Source organism: Aythya marila, assembly GCF_965140915.1.
Source record: "Aythya marila genome assembly, chromosome: 1".
Classification (NCBI taxonomy): domain Eukaryota; kingdom Metazoa; phylum Chordata; class Aves; order Anseriformes; family Anatidae; genus Aythya; species Aythya marila.
In genome coordinates this window covers 22,101,338-22,118,088 of record NC_139042.1, presented here as the reverse complement: position 1 = coordinate 22,118,088, position 16,751 = coordinate 22,101,338, and the positions used below count along the sequence as shown (strand labels likewise).

Below are 16,751 nucleotides of genomic sequence, written 5' to 3'. Positions count from 1 at the left end.
CACCAAATTATTGCACAATTCTAATAGAAACTGTTAAACAGGAAGACAAACAAAGGACTATTTCGTGACACACTGCTGGAAACTCCACGGAACAAGAAGAACACTCCAAAGACTCATCTCATATATTTATATCCTAAACTAAAGATTTATTGCAAAAGCATTTAACAACAGCCAGAAGTCCCAGGATCCTGCTAACATCTGTGTGAAAGGTAAAAATGGCTCCAACTTTAAATATCAGTACTGCTGAACCCGGTACACTGAGATCTTTCTTCAGCAAAAAGTGTCAGAGAAGCAGGACAAGCAATTCCCTCCATTCCACATGTGACTTCTTTGTCAGTATATTACTCCATAGGGAAAATTGCCCAGTTCCTTTAATATGTTAAATTAATCACTCTCTCAATGACATACAAGGCAGAATTGCTCACCCTCACCTTTGCAAGGCCAGTAAATTTTTAGGCAAAATTACATAAAAGCTTCTTCTACCTGATCCAGTGACATATTTCTTTAATTAAACCATAGATTATAAGTTGATTAGAAACATAAATTCCATGTTATAAGGCAAATTATATGTTACCAAATGGGAAATCTTTCCTCAGAATAAAATTAGTAGAAAATCAAAAAGAACCAAACAAAATAAAGAAGACCATTTCACTTAGTAAGAAGGACAAAAAATAATACTGCAACCATCTCTACCACTTGCAAAAAGTAAGAAGTATTTTTTAATCTGAATAAATATGTAATGATACAGACGATAGCAAGGCAATGACTCCTACAGCAAGAATTCATTGCTGGAGATGGCCAGGCTTTGGTCTAACTCGTAGTAGGGCAGCCATCCCTTCTGCCCTTTTCCCCTTCACTTATTTCAATGCCATTAAAACTACAATTTTAGTGCTTTATACAAAGCACTTTCCAAGCTTGACAATATTAAATCTTTTAGGAGGTCTGTGGGACCGTGTCTTTTATTTTTCCCAAACAAAGTATCAATGATAAAAAGTTTCTTATTTCTTTTCTATTAATTCAGCAACTAGAAAACAATGAGATCTACACATAAAAAAGGCTACTGTCAGCTGGCTTCCTTCCACCTCATGATCCACAGCACACCAGTAGCCACATTGTCAGCAATATTCACCCATCATGACCTTAACTAGAAAGATACTGTAGAAGCTTGCAAACAGTCATAAAAATAGATGTCAATGGAAAACAGAGGACCTCAAGTTACCTACGTGCTCTTAGAGAACTACGGAAGACATGAATATAGGCTACGAAACACATTCTGAGTACTTTTAATATAAATGCTGTTAGGAGCATTAGGCAGACTGTAACACAATACTTGGAAGTAGGAATGCTACATGAACAGGAGAGCTAAATATTACTTTCACTTGAAACTGGAGAGACCTGCACCTGCCATACAGCTCTGGTCATGCCATTTTTAGAAGCTCAATAAGAAATTGGTGGACATAAAGGAAAAAGCAAGAAATGTGCTTAATTGGATAGCAGGGTTCCATATTTAATAACTGTACAAAGTTAAGGTAGGTAACCATCCATTGCACTTAGACTTCATAAAGAGACATGGAACAATCTCTGGACATTTTTAAGAATACTTTAGACAAACCCCTCTTAGAAATGATGAAATTCTAGATTATCTTGCCTTGAGGAAGATGAATGGATACTCTGACCTCCCTTCCAGTCTTATTTTTTAACTCATCTATGGGACTTTGGGGAAAAAAATACAAAACATAAAATTAATTAATATATGCAACATGGATAAATAACGACTATAGGAACTATAAGCTCCTGTCCAGCAAATGCTTCCATACATGCTGAACTTGACTATCTTAAGTCATCTTACAGATGTCAAGAGGATGACTCAGAACAGTAAAATTATGTACATGCTGAAGTGTTTGCACTACGAGTGTCATAACTCTCACTTCTGTACAGAATGAGGAAAGACAACTGTTTACACTTCTGTGCTGCCTGTACGAGAGCCTTCAAATCAAAATAATTAATGTCTGGAAAAGACTGGCTAGTGAAGAGTTTTGTTAGTTTGTACAAGGAACATTTCTAGGACTTTGGACACAGAAAATGTAATGGGGCAATGAATCATAAGCACTGCAATGCTTTTGTCCATTCACTTGCAGTGTATGGGGATGAAATAGTAAGGATGATTTAGTGTCAGAAGCTCTTGCTTGGTGAAGTCAGGGTGTCTTGACACCGAATATCTCAGGATACTGGCAAATTCATACTATGATCTCTCAATAGGCCTCAGTGTTGTCAGTCTTGAAGTGAAGTGAGGTAACTTTGATGAATATTACAGAATACGTTTATAGAGTTAGTAATGGGAGAATAAATGTGATGATTTGGGGGTATAAACCCAGCTGGTTACATAATTTTCTTTGGGGGTAGTTTCCCAGGTTGAGACCTCTGAGAGCTGTTATCTGTTTCGCCAATGCAAAGACAGTACAAATGAGGCCGGGCTGCTTGGGATTTTCTTGGAATGCCTGCACAAGAGGAGCCATAAAGACTGTGAAGTCACACCTGGTTTGTTTCTAATGGGCTAATATGCATTACGTCCGATAACTGCTTTAATAACTTCTATGTAATTGCTTAGAGGATTGAATCTAAAAAAGAAATAGCACTTAAATTGGGTCTAATGGACAATAGTCGGTAACAGAATGAAAATGAGAAAAGGAAAACTGAAGCTAAATGAGCATGTCTCCTGCTTTGACTCAGTTCTGCACTGCAGGCATTACTGTGGGCATTTTTACTGACTCGATTGGAGCAGGATCAAGCCTATTGCTTTAATCATTAAAAATTGATTAAGAGAGAGCACTGGAAAATAAACATTAGGAAACTATTGCCCTCACATTACAGAATGGATTAGGTATGGAGAGCTTAGTGGCTTGTTCATCTAGTTTCATTGTTTACTTACAGTAAACTATTTGAGGCAATAAGGGAATATAAATATCCAAAAGCATAATTGAAGAAAGAAATAGCCCTTTGCCAGGAGTGAAAACCTAAAGAAGCAGAGTGCCTCTTGGTTATTCCACCCCTCTGGAAATGAGTTATCTTTTGAGAAAGTTTCCACTGGTTAACTGACATTGATGGCAGTAAATACTGTGCAAAAACTGCAAGGATGCATTTTTAATAACTCTGTGGTTTGTCTTCTTTTATTTGGCAAACTATCTAAATACCATTGTAGCATTATATTAAATTATCTCACAAGGACTCAATCAGCTAATGTATTATTGCTGGGTTTGAAAAAAACATCAAGAAGACCTATTTATAAATAACTTCTCTGTGCTCAGTGTATTAATTATTTTTTAAGTTTGTTGCCAACAACTGTATGCTAGTATCATTTGGCAAAGTTTTTGTAGCCTTATCTGATCTGCAGAGACGTTAAATCTGTACTGTAAATACATATTAAAAACTTCTTAGAGTGGAGAATCTATTGTCTGTTGCAGAAATATGTATACAATTGCTAAGACATGCAGTAACAGCCGCCATGGAGATATTTCCCCATACTTCAGTGCAACTAAGATATATGCAGCTGACATCTTCCTTGAGAAAACCCTTGGAAAGCTTTCTGACAGAGGCCACTGCACACAATCATTAGCCATGTTGCCATTTGGAAATACTTTTTCCCCCCCTTTTCTTTCACTGCACTCAAAAGCTGCATCACACACAAGCTACAGACAGAATTGAAAAAAGGGACTGCGTGTGTAGGAATTTGGGCAAGTGGATTGCTGTATACATGGAAATATGAGAAGTGTGGAACAGCCACATGAAAAGTTTCTTCTCATTTGCAAGTTTAAATGGTCAAAATGATTGTTATCTTGGGCAAAATATATTTTCACGAAGGACACGCTACATGATAAATTTCAGCCTGGAGTTCATTTTTTTTATGAATGACTACAAACCATTTACAGAATGGTTTTTAAAAAGACAAATGGAGATAGACCCATAATAATACCCTGTATAATGTTAGTGGGCATTGCTATAATGCAAAAGCAGGATGTTACAAGCGGTGGGGACTCTTCTGCAGATGTTGAATCCTTGCAAAATCTATCCAAGGCCTTAATTGCTTCCTCTGTAATACATGTATACCTAATCACGTTTCAACTTTCATCTTCTCTCTTCCTTCTCCCATAGTCTTGACATCTAATGTGCTATTCAAAGCACAAGCGAGCAGAATTCTTTTATCTTATCCTTGGGGAAAGTGCAAGGCGTCAACCAGAGGTAACAAAGTCCCTTCAGCATCTATCCTCTTTATTAACTAAGAAATACCATCCAGTTTCATATTTTGCAAGAATGGGCAAAAATCTAGTGGTGTGAGTGCGTAAGGCATCAGATGGTGTTTCTGATCTAACGTCTGCTACTTGATATGAAGCCCATGCCCCTGTCACAGACATAAAAGCAAAAGCTATACAACTGCACTGGCGGCAAATGAAATGCAATCAAAGTTTTCTGTGCTACAGTTGTTCTGCACATACTTACATTTTTAGGATGTTCTTTATGGTTATACAGTTAAATAAGAACCTCTGTTAAAACACAAGGCTCAGTTAAATCAGCTTGCAACAACAAACTACAAAGTATGGATTTCAGAACTGACAGGCTACGTGTGCTAGGGCATACCTGGCTGGGACTCTGTGAATTGATTTTAAGGATAAAGGGAATATTAGATCACAGAATCCATAGTACTTGATCATACAGTCCAGTCTCATCTGTATAAAGACTTTACATGTTGATACCAAGACTATGGATAAATTAAAGCAATTCAGAGATGCTGAAATCTCTGAGAACTTTCAATCCATGAGAAACCAAGCAGAGACACATGAGATTAAGATATAAGAATGGCTGAGGTCCACACAGGGAGCTGATGTGCTGCCCCTCAGTGCTCCAAGCAGGCAGTAGTGCTCCCTGGTGCAGAGAAGAAATGATGGATTCTCTGATCTTTGCTAATTTGATCGTGTTGATTTCCTCTCAGTCCAAAATTTGGTCAGGATTTGGAAGCTGAGCATCTGTACAAAGACTCACACGCCAAGTAATCAGAAACTTGTATTGTCTGCACCTTGTCTCTGTCATCTGTGTCCCATCTCCACCAATGTTTCATCCCTGATTTTTCAGAGAATGCAAAAACCCCACAAATTAAAGCAACCTGCATTCTTCCTCCCACCCCAATCACAGCTACAAATAAATCCAGAAAACTTGTGGTAAATCACATGTTAGGGGAAAAGTACCACCAGATCAATGAAGTCTATTAGCAGAAGTCCTCTATTGTGTTCATGTCAAGGGAATTTAAATTCTAAGTCATTATATCCCTGGGTTTGTATATTGCTACTTGGGAATGCCTAGACATTTCAGTGTTCAGAGATCACTTGGAATTAATTAATTTTATCTTGCTCTGACTTTAAATATTACAGCGCAGGTGATAGGAGAAGCCACCATGTGAGCAGTCTTGACTTGAGCATGACAGCCAGAAGCCCTGGGTAAGACGGGGCTCACAAGAAGTTCAAATGTGCCCTGTTCAAGCCCTGCTTACTGAAGAGGATTTAATGAGTGTTTCGGTAAGGATCTGGAGACAAAAATGCATCCAAATCAAGCACTGAAATAATTTCAAGCGACAGATGAATTCATACAAAGCAAAGTCTCTTCAGAGGTACTCTGGGGACAAAATGCCTACATTTTTTAACCAGATTACTTGTTAAACACAAAGTGCCCTGCTTAAGCTGAATGACTACACTGCACTCCTATGGGGAGTACATGTGAGCTATTCTGTACAGTATCTCTTATCACCAAAAATGGTATCTCTGGATCAGGTTTTGCACATAAAAAGAAATTATCTGTGAAAATTACCATGTGTGAACTGGGTTACTTTGTTTACACAGAATGTCCCATTTAATTTTTTTATAATTAATGGTATTTCAAATTCATCTTGTCAGATTAAGATACAACAATTATACCTTTCAGTTGCAATTACTGCTATTTGTGCAAATGTTTCCACCCATTTGTTTTAATTGTATTGTTCTACAAGTGATGGTGGCAAGATTTTTTCCAAACAACAAAAATGCCCCTTGACATGCAGTTTTTCATAAAATACGCTCATTTGTGTTCTCATAGCATTGCTCTCTTGGTAAAATTGCTTATTTTGATTCAAAAAAGAATAAAGACAGGAAAGATAAGGGAGAGCAATAAGGAGAGGGAGGAGAAGGAGAAGGAAAAGAAGGAGAAGGAGAAGGAGAAGGAGAAGGAGAAGGAGAAGGAGAAGGAGAAGGAGAAGGAGAAGGAGAAGGAGAAGGAGAAGGAGAAGGAGAAAGAAGGAGAAGGAGGAGAAGGAGAAGGAGAAGTTTCCCTATTTAATTTACCTGCATAGACATGGCAATGGCAAGTATAAGAAAATATTACCAATAAAACTGTAACTTCAAGGAATTCTGTGGAAAACTTCAGTGTACTCCTGGGCTCCCAACCCCAATGAATTAAGCCTGGCAAGAAGTAATCAGCCACTGAATGGTGATGGCTTTTGTCCTCTTCAGAGCCTGCTGCAACCTGAAACTGTTTTTCTCTGTCCCCAAGACCCTTCACTCTGCATTTAGCATCAAGTATTTAACAACACGGAGCATTCTGGAAAACAGCTTATGTAAGAAATACTACAGTAAATACATGCACATGGTATTTGTGGCTTCAGTTCTTTCAAACATATATGGTCAGTGGAATCCCCCTCTCTCTCACATGGTACCAAGGCTAGAGCCAAACCCTGTGGGGAGGGAACACAGCACTGGTGGGACCCCATTTCCTCCCGAATCCAAATGCCATTCTCTGCCCAACTGCCTAGAGCACTATGCAGTGCTGGCTTCTGTCCTCCAGATGCACCCGAGCCTTGCATAAGTTCCTGGCAAGAAATATTCACAGCAGAACATTTGCTGCCTATAAGGGAACAGGTTTTCACCCCTGTGGGGTTACTAAACAATTTTTGGTTTTGTTTTTTTGGTCAAAATAATCCTGTTTTTATTGAACATTTCAGGACAAAAGGGCCTGAGTCAGCTGTCACGAAGCCCCACCATGGCCTACAAAGAAAGTGCAAAGATATTGCTACATTAATTAGCATCGTCCCACAGTGGACATGAGGATGATATCAGAGTGCTAGAGAATATTTGCACAGTCAGTGAAAGGAAAGCTGAGGGAAAGCAGGGAGGCAGGAAACAATCAAACTTGATGGATAAAGAGATTGTAAAAAATTGGAAGAGAAAAAAGTGTTGAGATATCAGTTATTTGCAATGAAAGGGAAAATCAAATTGGTAGAAAAGAAACTGAAGTATACTGAATAACAGGAAGACAGCAGAAAAGTGTAAGACTAGAAGAGAAAGAAATTATACCAGAATGCAAGTAGCAGCCCTGGTCTTTCTCAGACAGAACTGTCACTCCCAGGCAATCCTTCAGATTTTGAGAAAGCTTCACAAGTGAGCAATGCCCAAGGTATGCAATTAAGAGTGAAGAAGTAAGTATGGAGTTAGGTTAAATAACTCCCTGTTTCATTTTATTTCCTAGTATTTTGCAAAGAGAGACACTCAGGGCAGCCATACCCCTTTCTCCTGTGAACTAGACACTGAGATATTCCTCCCTTTCTTTGTTCCCAAGCAAGAAAGCATACTTCTCTCACTTTAATTCATTTCCTTTGCAATGAGGCCAGACTGTGCCCCTTGCACGTACCTGAGAACCTAAAGCGAGAGCTGCTCAGCTCAGGGAAGTTCTTCAGCAGGCTGAGCAGCCTCAGCAAGCCCTGCCCCATCAATAAATAACCTCGTGGCTTGCTCCGCCAGCTCCCAGCCAGCCTGGCCTAGCCCTGACCTCCCTGGCAGGAGGAATATTACGGTCAGCCAAGCCCTGGCTTAGCCCGAGCCCTGTTTGATCAGCGGCAGATTTTGCTAAGAGCTTTCCTATCTGAATACAGCATGTGAACATTCAGGCTGGCTTCTGCCTTCCTGTTGTAATTACTGGATAATCATCATCAGCACACATACCTACCACGGACACCTCCTGAGCAAAGGGTCCAAAGCTGTCCTGCCATCAGCCATTTCCACATCCCTGAAAAAGGGATCTCTGTGTGAGAAACTGTGGCATGAAGCCATCACCCTTATCATATACCGTAGGAGATTTTTGAGAAACACAAATGCAAGCAAAGTAATTAGCCATGACCGCAGCCTACAGAAATAATACTGCTTCCTTCTGATAAGCAAAGTGACTGTTTTGAATGTGACTTCACCTTATTCTGTGCTGTTACACAAATCTGGTATGTTATCTTGGATACAAGGGCAATAATAAAAAATAATCTATTCCCAGGACTTTCACGGTATCAATGTTATCTTGTTTAAAACCAGAAAGTTTTGCAAGCAAAGTCTGATGTCACATCTGGCTCTGGTGGGCCCAGGCCTTGTCCAGGCCTGTCCTCGTTCCAGCACTTGCTTTCTGTGGTAGTGAGTAAGCCCCCAGCATTTCTGTCTTGTCCTAATGGATTAATAATGGAAGTGCTGGCTAAGGATTATTAATGGAAGTACTGGATAAAATCTGAGCACTCCTCAGCTAGAAATGCAACTTCAACTAACTGATCTTATAGCGACAGTGAGCTTCGGACCTGGAGCAGCCACAAAGAAAGTAAATGCAGTCTTATGGAGCCATTTCCAACACCAATTCACAAATATGAGTGTCTCTGTATAAAGCACTGGTGAGACAGCAGCACAACTCAGCAACACACTCTCATTCACCGCAGCACACAGGTGATGGCAACTAAGGTAACTGAGATGAAAAGCTGTTTGGGGAATGAGGGTCGTTTACCCTAGTCATACAAAAGCTGAGGCAGATTGATCTCTCCAGGGTTAAACTAAGAATATCTACTATGAGAATGATAGCTGAGAAGAGGTACTTAAATCAGTCACAGAAGCAAGAGAGTACAAATTAGCAATCAATGTATCTATGTGGGAAGCAGAAGACAATTCCTAACCTTACAAAAGAGAGCTCTTGGTAGCCAGTTACTTCTAAAAGGGAGATTGGTAAATTCTGAAACAACCACATGATATGATGAGTGTGGCACATAGGACAGCACTCACAGACCAGAAAAAAAAAAAAAAACTCCAGATAAAAGTAAGTGGTATGGTAATGCTCCACTAAGAAAAAAAAGTGGGCAATTTTAATAGCTGTCAGGGGTCCTTTCCACTCAGCAACCAACACCAACCCTCGTACACAGCTCCTGATGGGAGCAGGGCTCTCGGCATGAATGCATCCATTTGGGAACTCGCTTTCTTGTACAGCTGGTATGCTGTTCCCTTGAAGAGTTAAACAAGGCTCATATTTGGATTTCCAGGCTATACAAAGTCAATCTGCAGTTACGGAGACACATTGTTATGATCCTTCCCTACAATCATAAACAATTATTTCCTGCAAGAAGCCATTCCATCCTCTTTTATGCTCTTTTTAGAAGTTGTGCACCACCACCCCAAATTAAATCAACGTGCTTCAATAGGATGGGCTTGGGAAGAAGCAGCTCCTACCTGGAGACAGTGTTTAATCCATGTGGAGAAGCACCTTATGCAAGTAAAACTACTCAAGAAATAAGTATGGCTCAGTGTAAGTCTTTGAGAATCTAACAGGCACAGCTTTTACTAAAAGAACGAGATAACACCACAGAGTATTTGGAGTATGGAAGGCAACTGAATGGCCTGCTTAGAAATATCCAGCATTAAAGAAACAGCCTAATCCCATTAATCTGAAGAGACCTCAGAGTTCAGCTATGACACAACCCAGCTGGGACAGAAGAATATCACGAAACACACTACAGATATTCCAGGGAGGAGTGCAATCCAGTGACAGGACATTACTGGAAATGCTGCAATACAAAGCTGGGGCCTGGGAGTGAGGGCGAGGTTACCTACATCTTCAGTGATATTGGGCCTGTGCATTCTTGGGTGCTTTCACAGAATCACAGAATTTCTAGGTTGGAAGAGACCTCAAGATCATCGAGTCCAACCTCTGACCTAACGCTAGCAGTCCCCACTAAACCATATCCCTAAGCTCTACATCTAAACGTCTTTTAAAGACTTCCAGGGATGGTGACTCCACCACTTCCCTGGGCAGCCTGTTCCAATGTCTAACAACCCTTTCGGTAAAGAAGTTCTTCCTAACATCCAACCTAAAACTCCCCTGGTGCAACTTAAGCCCATTCCCCCTCGTCCTGTCACCAGGCACGTGGGAGAACAGGCCAACCCCCACCTCGCTACAGCCTCCCTTGAGGTACCTAAAAAGAGCGATAAGGTCACCCCTGAGCCTCCTCTTCTCCAGGCTGAACAAGCCCAGCTCCCTCAGCCGCTCCTCGTAGGACTTGTTCTCCAGGCCCCTCACCAGCTTCGTCACCCTTCTCTGGACCCGCTCAAGCACCTCAATGTCCTTCTTGTAGTGAGGGGCCCAAAACTGAACACAGTACTCGAGTTTGACTCAGTCTTTGTTAAAAGGGGTAACTTGAAGGTGTGCTCAGTAATTTAATAAGACCAGATCCTTTACCCCTGGAGCACTTTTGTACTCATTGCTGGTGTTTGACTCACGTGACACAGGTGGCTTTCACCTGCCTCAAAATTTCATGGGCCATTTAAAGTTACCTGATAAAAAACTGACAGAAGCAGAAGATCAATCACCCCAAAACAGGTGAGGTGTATATACTCCATTCCTTTTTGATCCATAGGGAGCTCCCCACAGACTTTTCTTCCTTTTGGGCCCTTGCTTGCCCTGTGTGTGTAGCTTGCATATTTTACTTTATTCAAAGACCGTTCAAGACTTACAAAAATACCATGGTCTTTGGTCAAAGACTACAAAACTCCTTGTACGGTACTTCACACAGCAAGGTTCTGCTCTCAGTCGGATCCTCTGTGAGCTAATGTAATATAAATAGCAGCTGGAAAGTTAAGACAGGACACTCAGACCTCAGGTCCAACCTTTTGCACAAGTAGTTCAAGCACACAGGGCACCATCATGCTGTGAGAGAGCAAGATTTAAATCATCTGTGATGCTCAGGTTTATTCTGTCTAATGCTCTGTCATTCAGCCCTTCAGTAGGAAGACATTTCATACTACACAACTCAGCTGTATTTCAATTTTTCTAGCCTTGCATGTTGTTTAAGCCAACCCAAGTTGCTGTGACAACAGGCTGGTCCTGAAATGAAAGGAAAAAAGCTCCCAGAATGAGGAGAAACAGACATATGGAAGAAAGAGTCCCAGTCATGTAATCCAGAGAAGGGGCAGCAGGAGGACGTTTGAGTGATAAAAGGGGTCTCCAGAGTGCTGAGCAAAAAGTGAGATGAGTGAAGACTATTGAAAAATGTGTGGATGGGGATTTCAAATTTAAACAACACTGATATCTCTGTAATGAATTCATCCCCTTGTCTATCTCAGAATTTAACCACTGGCACTAAAGCTGTTTCTTATTTCTTCATGCTCTATGTGTAATAACATGCAACAACCTACCTTTTGCTTTTTTGTTGGGAAAAGTGATCAGAATCAAGATTTAGGATTTAGCTTATTGATGAATCATCACCACCAACAAACATGTAGAAGCAGACAGTTCTCATCAGGATTAAGATTCAAGTCCCAGTTTGCAGTCTCCTAGCCAGCCCAGAATATCCCTATACCAGCATTCCCTATAAACAGATACAAAAGAAGCTGCAACTTACTGTTGATATTTAAAGTCAGCATTTGTAGAGTAAGGGCTGGACTCATCTCACTTTTCTGCAACCACCTACAACTGAACTAGTCACCCCAAGTTCCTTTTACAAACAACAGAGAAAATGCAGTATTTTCAGGGCACGATTAATCTGATTATTCCATGTACATAGCTTAGGTTGAGATGAGATGTTTTTCTCTGCCGACTTGAGTGGTGTCAGAGGGCTTCAGGTACAGACACCTATGGTGCCCTCAGTCTGGCCAGAGTCACAAACTTGGAGACCTGAACTCTGGTCTCTTGACCCTAGCCAGTTTTAGAGGTGGGCAAAGCAGTTCACCTCTGTAGAAAGAGGTTTCTTTTCTCCAAACCTTAGCTGCCTAATGATTGAGCTTAGTCAAGTCATGCACGCACACTCCCCAACCTGCTGAGAGAAAGAGGCTTTTCTGGATGGAAATTCAAGTTGGACTTGTGGCCTGAATCATCCTGACTCTTTCATATGGTTAAAGTCGGGTAAGTCTTGGCTCCCTGCTTTGCAATATTATTTCCTATAGTTAGAGCGGTGAATCCTGTGGGCAGGGCTCTGGAAAAGCCTTTGAAAAACAGGTTTGTCTCCTTCAAGGAAAACCACCACCTAGAATTCCGGTAGCTAAAATTAAACTGCAGTCCTACAGCCTGCTTTGTGACACCACTTGTCTCACACTTCATGCTGCTCAAGAGTGTGTCTTCTGCTGCAGTAGTGACTCAGCTCCTTCACGTTCCCTGCTCCAGAGTTAAAATCACACAGAGGAAGGCAGACCCACTGTGAAACACCACTACTGCACAAAGCACAGAGCAGATTTCTGTGCCACTGCTACACAGTTGTGTCAGTGGCTCTCAGGCTTTAGCCCACAGGTCCCCTTGCTGGAGTATAAAGCACCCCTTCAGCTGGAGTCAGGGTTAGGCAGGACCACACTAAGAGCAAGCTCCTGAATCACGTTGCATTAGATGTTCATACAGATAAGGAAAACCTTTGCCAAATGCAAAGGTAACAAAATAAAAATGATAAAAGTTTTAATTGGGCATTCTTAAGAGATTTCTAGGTTGACTACAATAGTCCTCATGACAAGAAACAAAAAGTGTAGCCCTGCAGCAGTTTAATAATCTAAGATACTGAGTTGTGTAGTCTCATCGTACCTTTTTATCTTCAATAATCAGCAACATTTTATTTTACTGAAAAGTTCATATACCTGCTTTGGGATTTGAGGGGGTGATACTCCCAAGCACAGCTTGCAGAGCCCAGAGGTTTCTCCCAAGCAGGAACACCCTTCTCCCTGAGGACCACATCCCTACTCCCTTAACAAGGTGCTTCTTGCTGTCCCCTCGTAAGTCTTACCTGCTCCATTTTCTCCTACCCACTGTCCACTCCCAAACTTCACCACTTCACTTTGTTTCCACCATAAGAGCTTAAAATGTGTTCTATTTTTCCATACAGGCATCAATCTTCAAAATATGTTTCTTTATTGTAAACTCTGTAGTGCTCTACAGAATCTTTGATTTCCTCTTTTTCTCTCTGAAGAGATAACACGATGCTTCTTCTCTCCCTGAGGTTTCACCAGAGATTTTTCTTTAGCAGTGAATATAGGTCAGTGAATTTAGACCATATGTGTTGCTCCACCAGGTGATTGTTCCATTTTACAGTAAATAAGGCAGGGCATCTGTTTTAACAACAGAAAAACCTACAGGAGTTTGTCAGATCAGACTGGTTTTGAACACCTCAAGTGTTAAAAGACCTTGAAGCCACAGTAAACAACGCAGAAGGTCGAAAAGAACCTACAGACGCTTTAATCTGAAATTATTCTCAATAAGAGCTCTACAGATATCTCAATGAAAAAGCAACAGTTATCTGACTAGATGGGGAATTGTATTAGACTTCTGTGTTGGGAAGAAGATCATTATCAATCAGAATTGTGTGAAGCTGTAAGAGCAAAATCAATTTAAACTTATTTGAAATATTTCAAGTAGTCTGAAACCAGGAAAATTTCTATCACTGTTTTAACAGTTCTGACAGTTATACTAATTATTTTGATATCTTTGATCAAACTGCTGGCATGTCTCCATATGTATTTTTAATAAGGATAACCAATACCATATTTTTCATATTTACAATATATTTAAATATAATACATTATTTTTAATGTATTAAAAAGGTTTTTGTAAATACGAAGTGTCGTAGTAATTTATTTATTTATTTATTTTGTGGAAAAAAGGAGAAATTAATCAATGGACAAGATTGTTAAATTCAGTTTAGATGCCAATGCCTGTAAGCAGTTAGACTGAGAGCACATTGCACTTTGTATATTGTTAGTAAACAGATTTTCACAAGTTTTGAGAGGAAAACTGGATTAAAATTTAGATTTTGATAATGCCTTGCATTAAAAATTACTTAATTGGATTCTTAAATCTTAAAATGGAAAAATCTTGGGAAAGATTTTAAATAAATACAATGCTATATCCTGTGATGTACACAGATGGTGATGTAGGGGCAGGATGCCAGCATACAGAATCACAGCGTTTGGTGAATCGTGGGCAAAATAATTAATGGCATTTCTAGTAGCATAACACCCTGCAAACATACACGCTGCCTCATGGAGTACTTGTCAGCAATATTAATCTAGGAAATAATTAGTCCCTGCAAAGTTCTTTCACACCCTTTCACCAGATGGCCTGGGAAGATCGTCAGCTAAAATCACGCTGTTTCAGCACTGGAGAAAATGCCAAGGAGTTGTGCTTTATGCCATCCTCTGTGAGATCTGGGCACACTACACTGTGCGAGAGGTTTCTCTCTCCCAGGTACTGTGTCCCGGTACGGCGTGTTTCACAGATCACATCAGATCATTTTTCCAAGCATCGCCGCCAAGCGCGCTTCACACCCTGAAATTTGCAAGCCGCTCTGCAGAAAGTTTTGCCATCTGCCAAAATATAGTACTTCTCTGAAGAGGATGAGATCAGGATTCATATATTTAGAAGCAGACTCAACTCCAAAAGAAACAGCATACTTGCTTAAATAGAGAAATATGTTAATTATAGCTCACGGTGGCTGTACTGTCGTGTAGCAGGCCCAGCGTAACATTCAGCTAACCTCTGCTTATCCTCACTTCACTTTGCAAAGATTTAAGGAACATATTCACTGTTCCCACAAATATACAATATTGTTTTACTCTACGCATGCAATATGATCAGCTACTGATTTCAGTGGATGCCTGGTACAGCAGAAGCATTCAGCTGGTGCAGGGTAATCCAGCAGAGGTACATACACTGGCCTAAGAATAACATGCAAGCACTGGATGATAACATACCTTCTATTTTCTTTGGGTTCCCTGCATCCCAGAGCTAGCTCCGAGGCTCTGGAAGTCAGAAGAAAATAGTACTTTCTCATGCTCAAACACATGGGATACTGGATACGGCATTTGACAGCTCATAAGTAGCAGCACAGGGAATTCTGGAAAGTTAACACTTTGAACAAGGAGCAACGAGACTGATTTGGCTGACGATGGGAAAAGGAAAACAAAATAGGGCAGTGAGCAGCACTGTTGTGGCTGTAGCTGTGGTGGAATTTCCATTTCAAAGCTGGGTTTTCCACAGCTTACCTCTCCATTATAAATACAAGCTGCAAGTTAAAACTTGGCCCAGAGAGTTTACCTGACACCTTTAGGAATGAAAGGCTGAATCAAGTTGCTAAAAAAAATAGGGAAAGAAGAAAATCTCTAGTGTTAGTGCAAACACTATATTTCTGAAAAACAAATCTGCTGGTTTTTATTTCTGGGAAGGCTGAGGGGAAAGTGAAAGCCTTGTCTGCTTGGCTTTCATCAGATGTCAACAGCAATGCCACAACTGCACACCCTCCTGCAAAAACGGCGATTACAAAACTGAGAGGGTTCTTTAGGTGAGTTTGTCTTCAGCAGAAAGTCATCTCGGGTCTGAATGTAGAAAAATAATTTTGATTTTGCAGACTCAATGCTGACAGTCACTGAGTGCCTGGTACAAGACAAATCATTTTCAGCTATGCACCAGTGTAGTCACAGCCAGAGTTAGCCTCAGAGGTTTGCTGTGTTGCCAGAGTTTGGTCCAAGGATGAAGCCTGGCCAGTCAGTGACCGATGGACCAACACATCCAACCCTGCCAGGTAATGTCCAGACAGCTTTGTGGATTTTCCATGCTACAGCCTCCACTTTATATGCAGCCATAACCTTAGTTGCCTGTGATTATGCCTTAGCTGCATAATCAATATGCAGCTTGCATTTTTCAATGGTACAAAGTTGTTTTTTTTTTTTTCTGTGGATAATGAAAACTAGCAGCGAGCACTTCTCACCTCACAGTCACCACTAAAATGACATCGTAATCACTGGTGAGCTTTGGAGAGCACAGACATGGGGTCATGGCAGGGATCCTTTGAAGAGTCTGCACGCTGTGGTTGACATCTACAATAACCATTAGGGAAATTTGAGGTTTCATTTTCTCTGCGAGAGCAATGAGCAATTCAGGCAACAAAGCAGTCAAAGAAGATATAATTAAAGATGGCTTGTATATGAGCAGGTCCAGAGGAGGGACACGAGGATGATCAGAGGGCTGGAGCACCTCTCCTATGGGGACAAGCTGAGGGGGTTGGGGTTGTTCAGCCTGGAGAAGAGAAGAGCTTATAAAAAGATGCAGATCAAATTGTTATTTTTGAACAACAGATGATGATATAAACTTACATTGAATTATATTTTTCAGAATAGAGTAGGAAGATAAAAAGCTAGTTCAAGATTATAAGCATAAAATAAATACATTTTGTCAGGTCAGAAACTTGACTGATTTTTCCCCTTTATACCTATATATATTATGCTAACAGGGAAGGAAATGTGAGGTCATGGAATGACACATCTTCCCTTCATATCGCATTAAGCTTCCTTGTTTGTTTGTTTGTTTTTAGTTGGAAGAATTATTTCATGAATTATCAGTGCTTTCCACACTGAAAATGGGAACTTCTGTATTTCATTTGCAACTATCAGAAAGAAAACCCGATGAAGCACATG

The 16,751-nt window shown here is 40.5% G+C and overlaps 1 protein-coding gene across 3 annotated transcripts in view; it reads right to left on the bottom strand.

The window, feature by feature from the left end:
* The window catches only part of MTUS2 (microtubule associated scaffold protein 2), a 276,013-nt gene that overhangs the window by 191,065 nt on the left and 68,197 nt on the right, over positions 1 to 16,751 (bottom strand). The window lies entirely within an intron of this gene.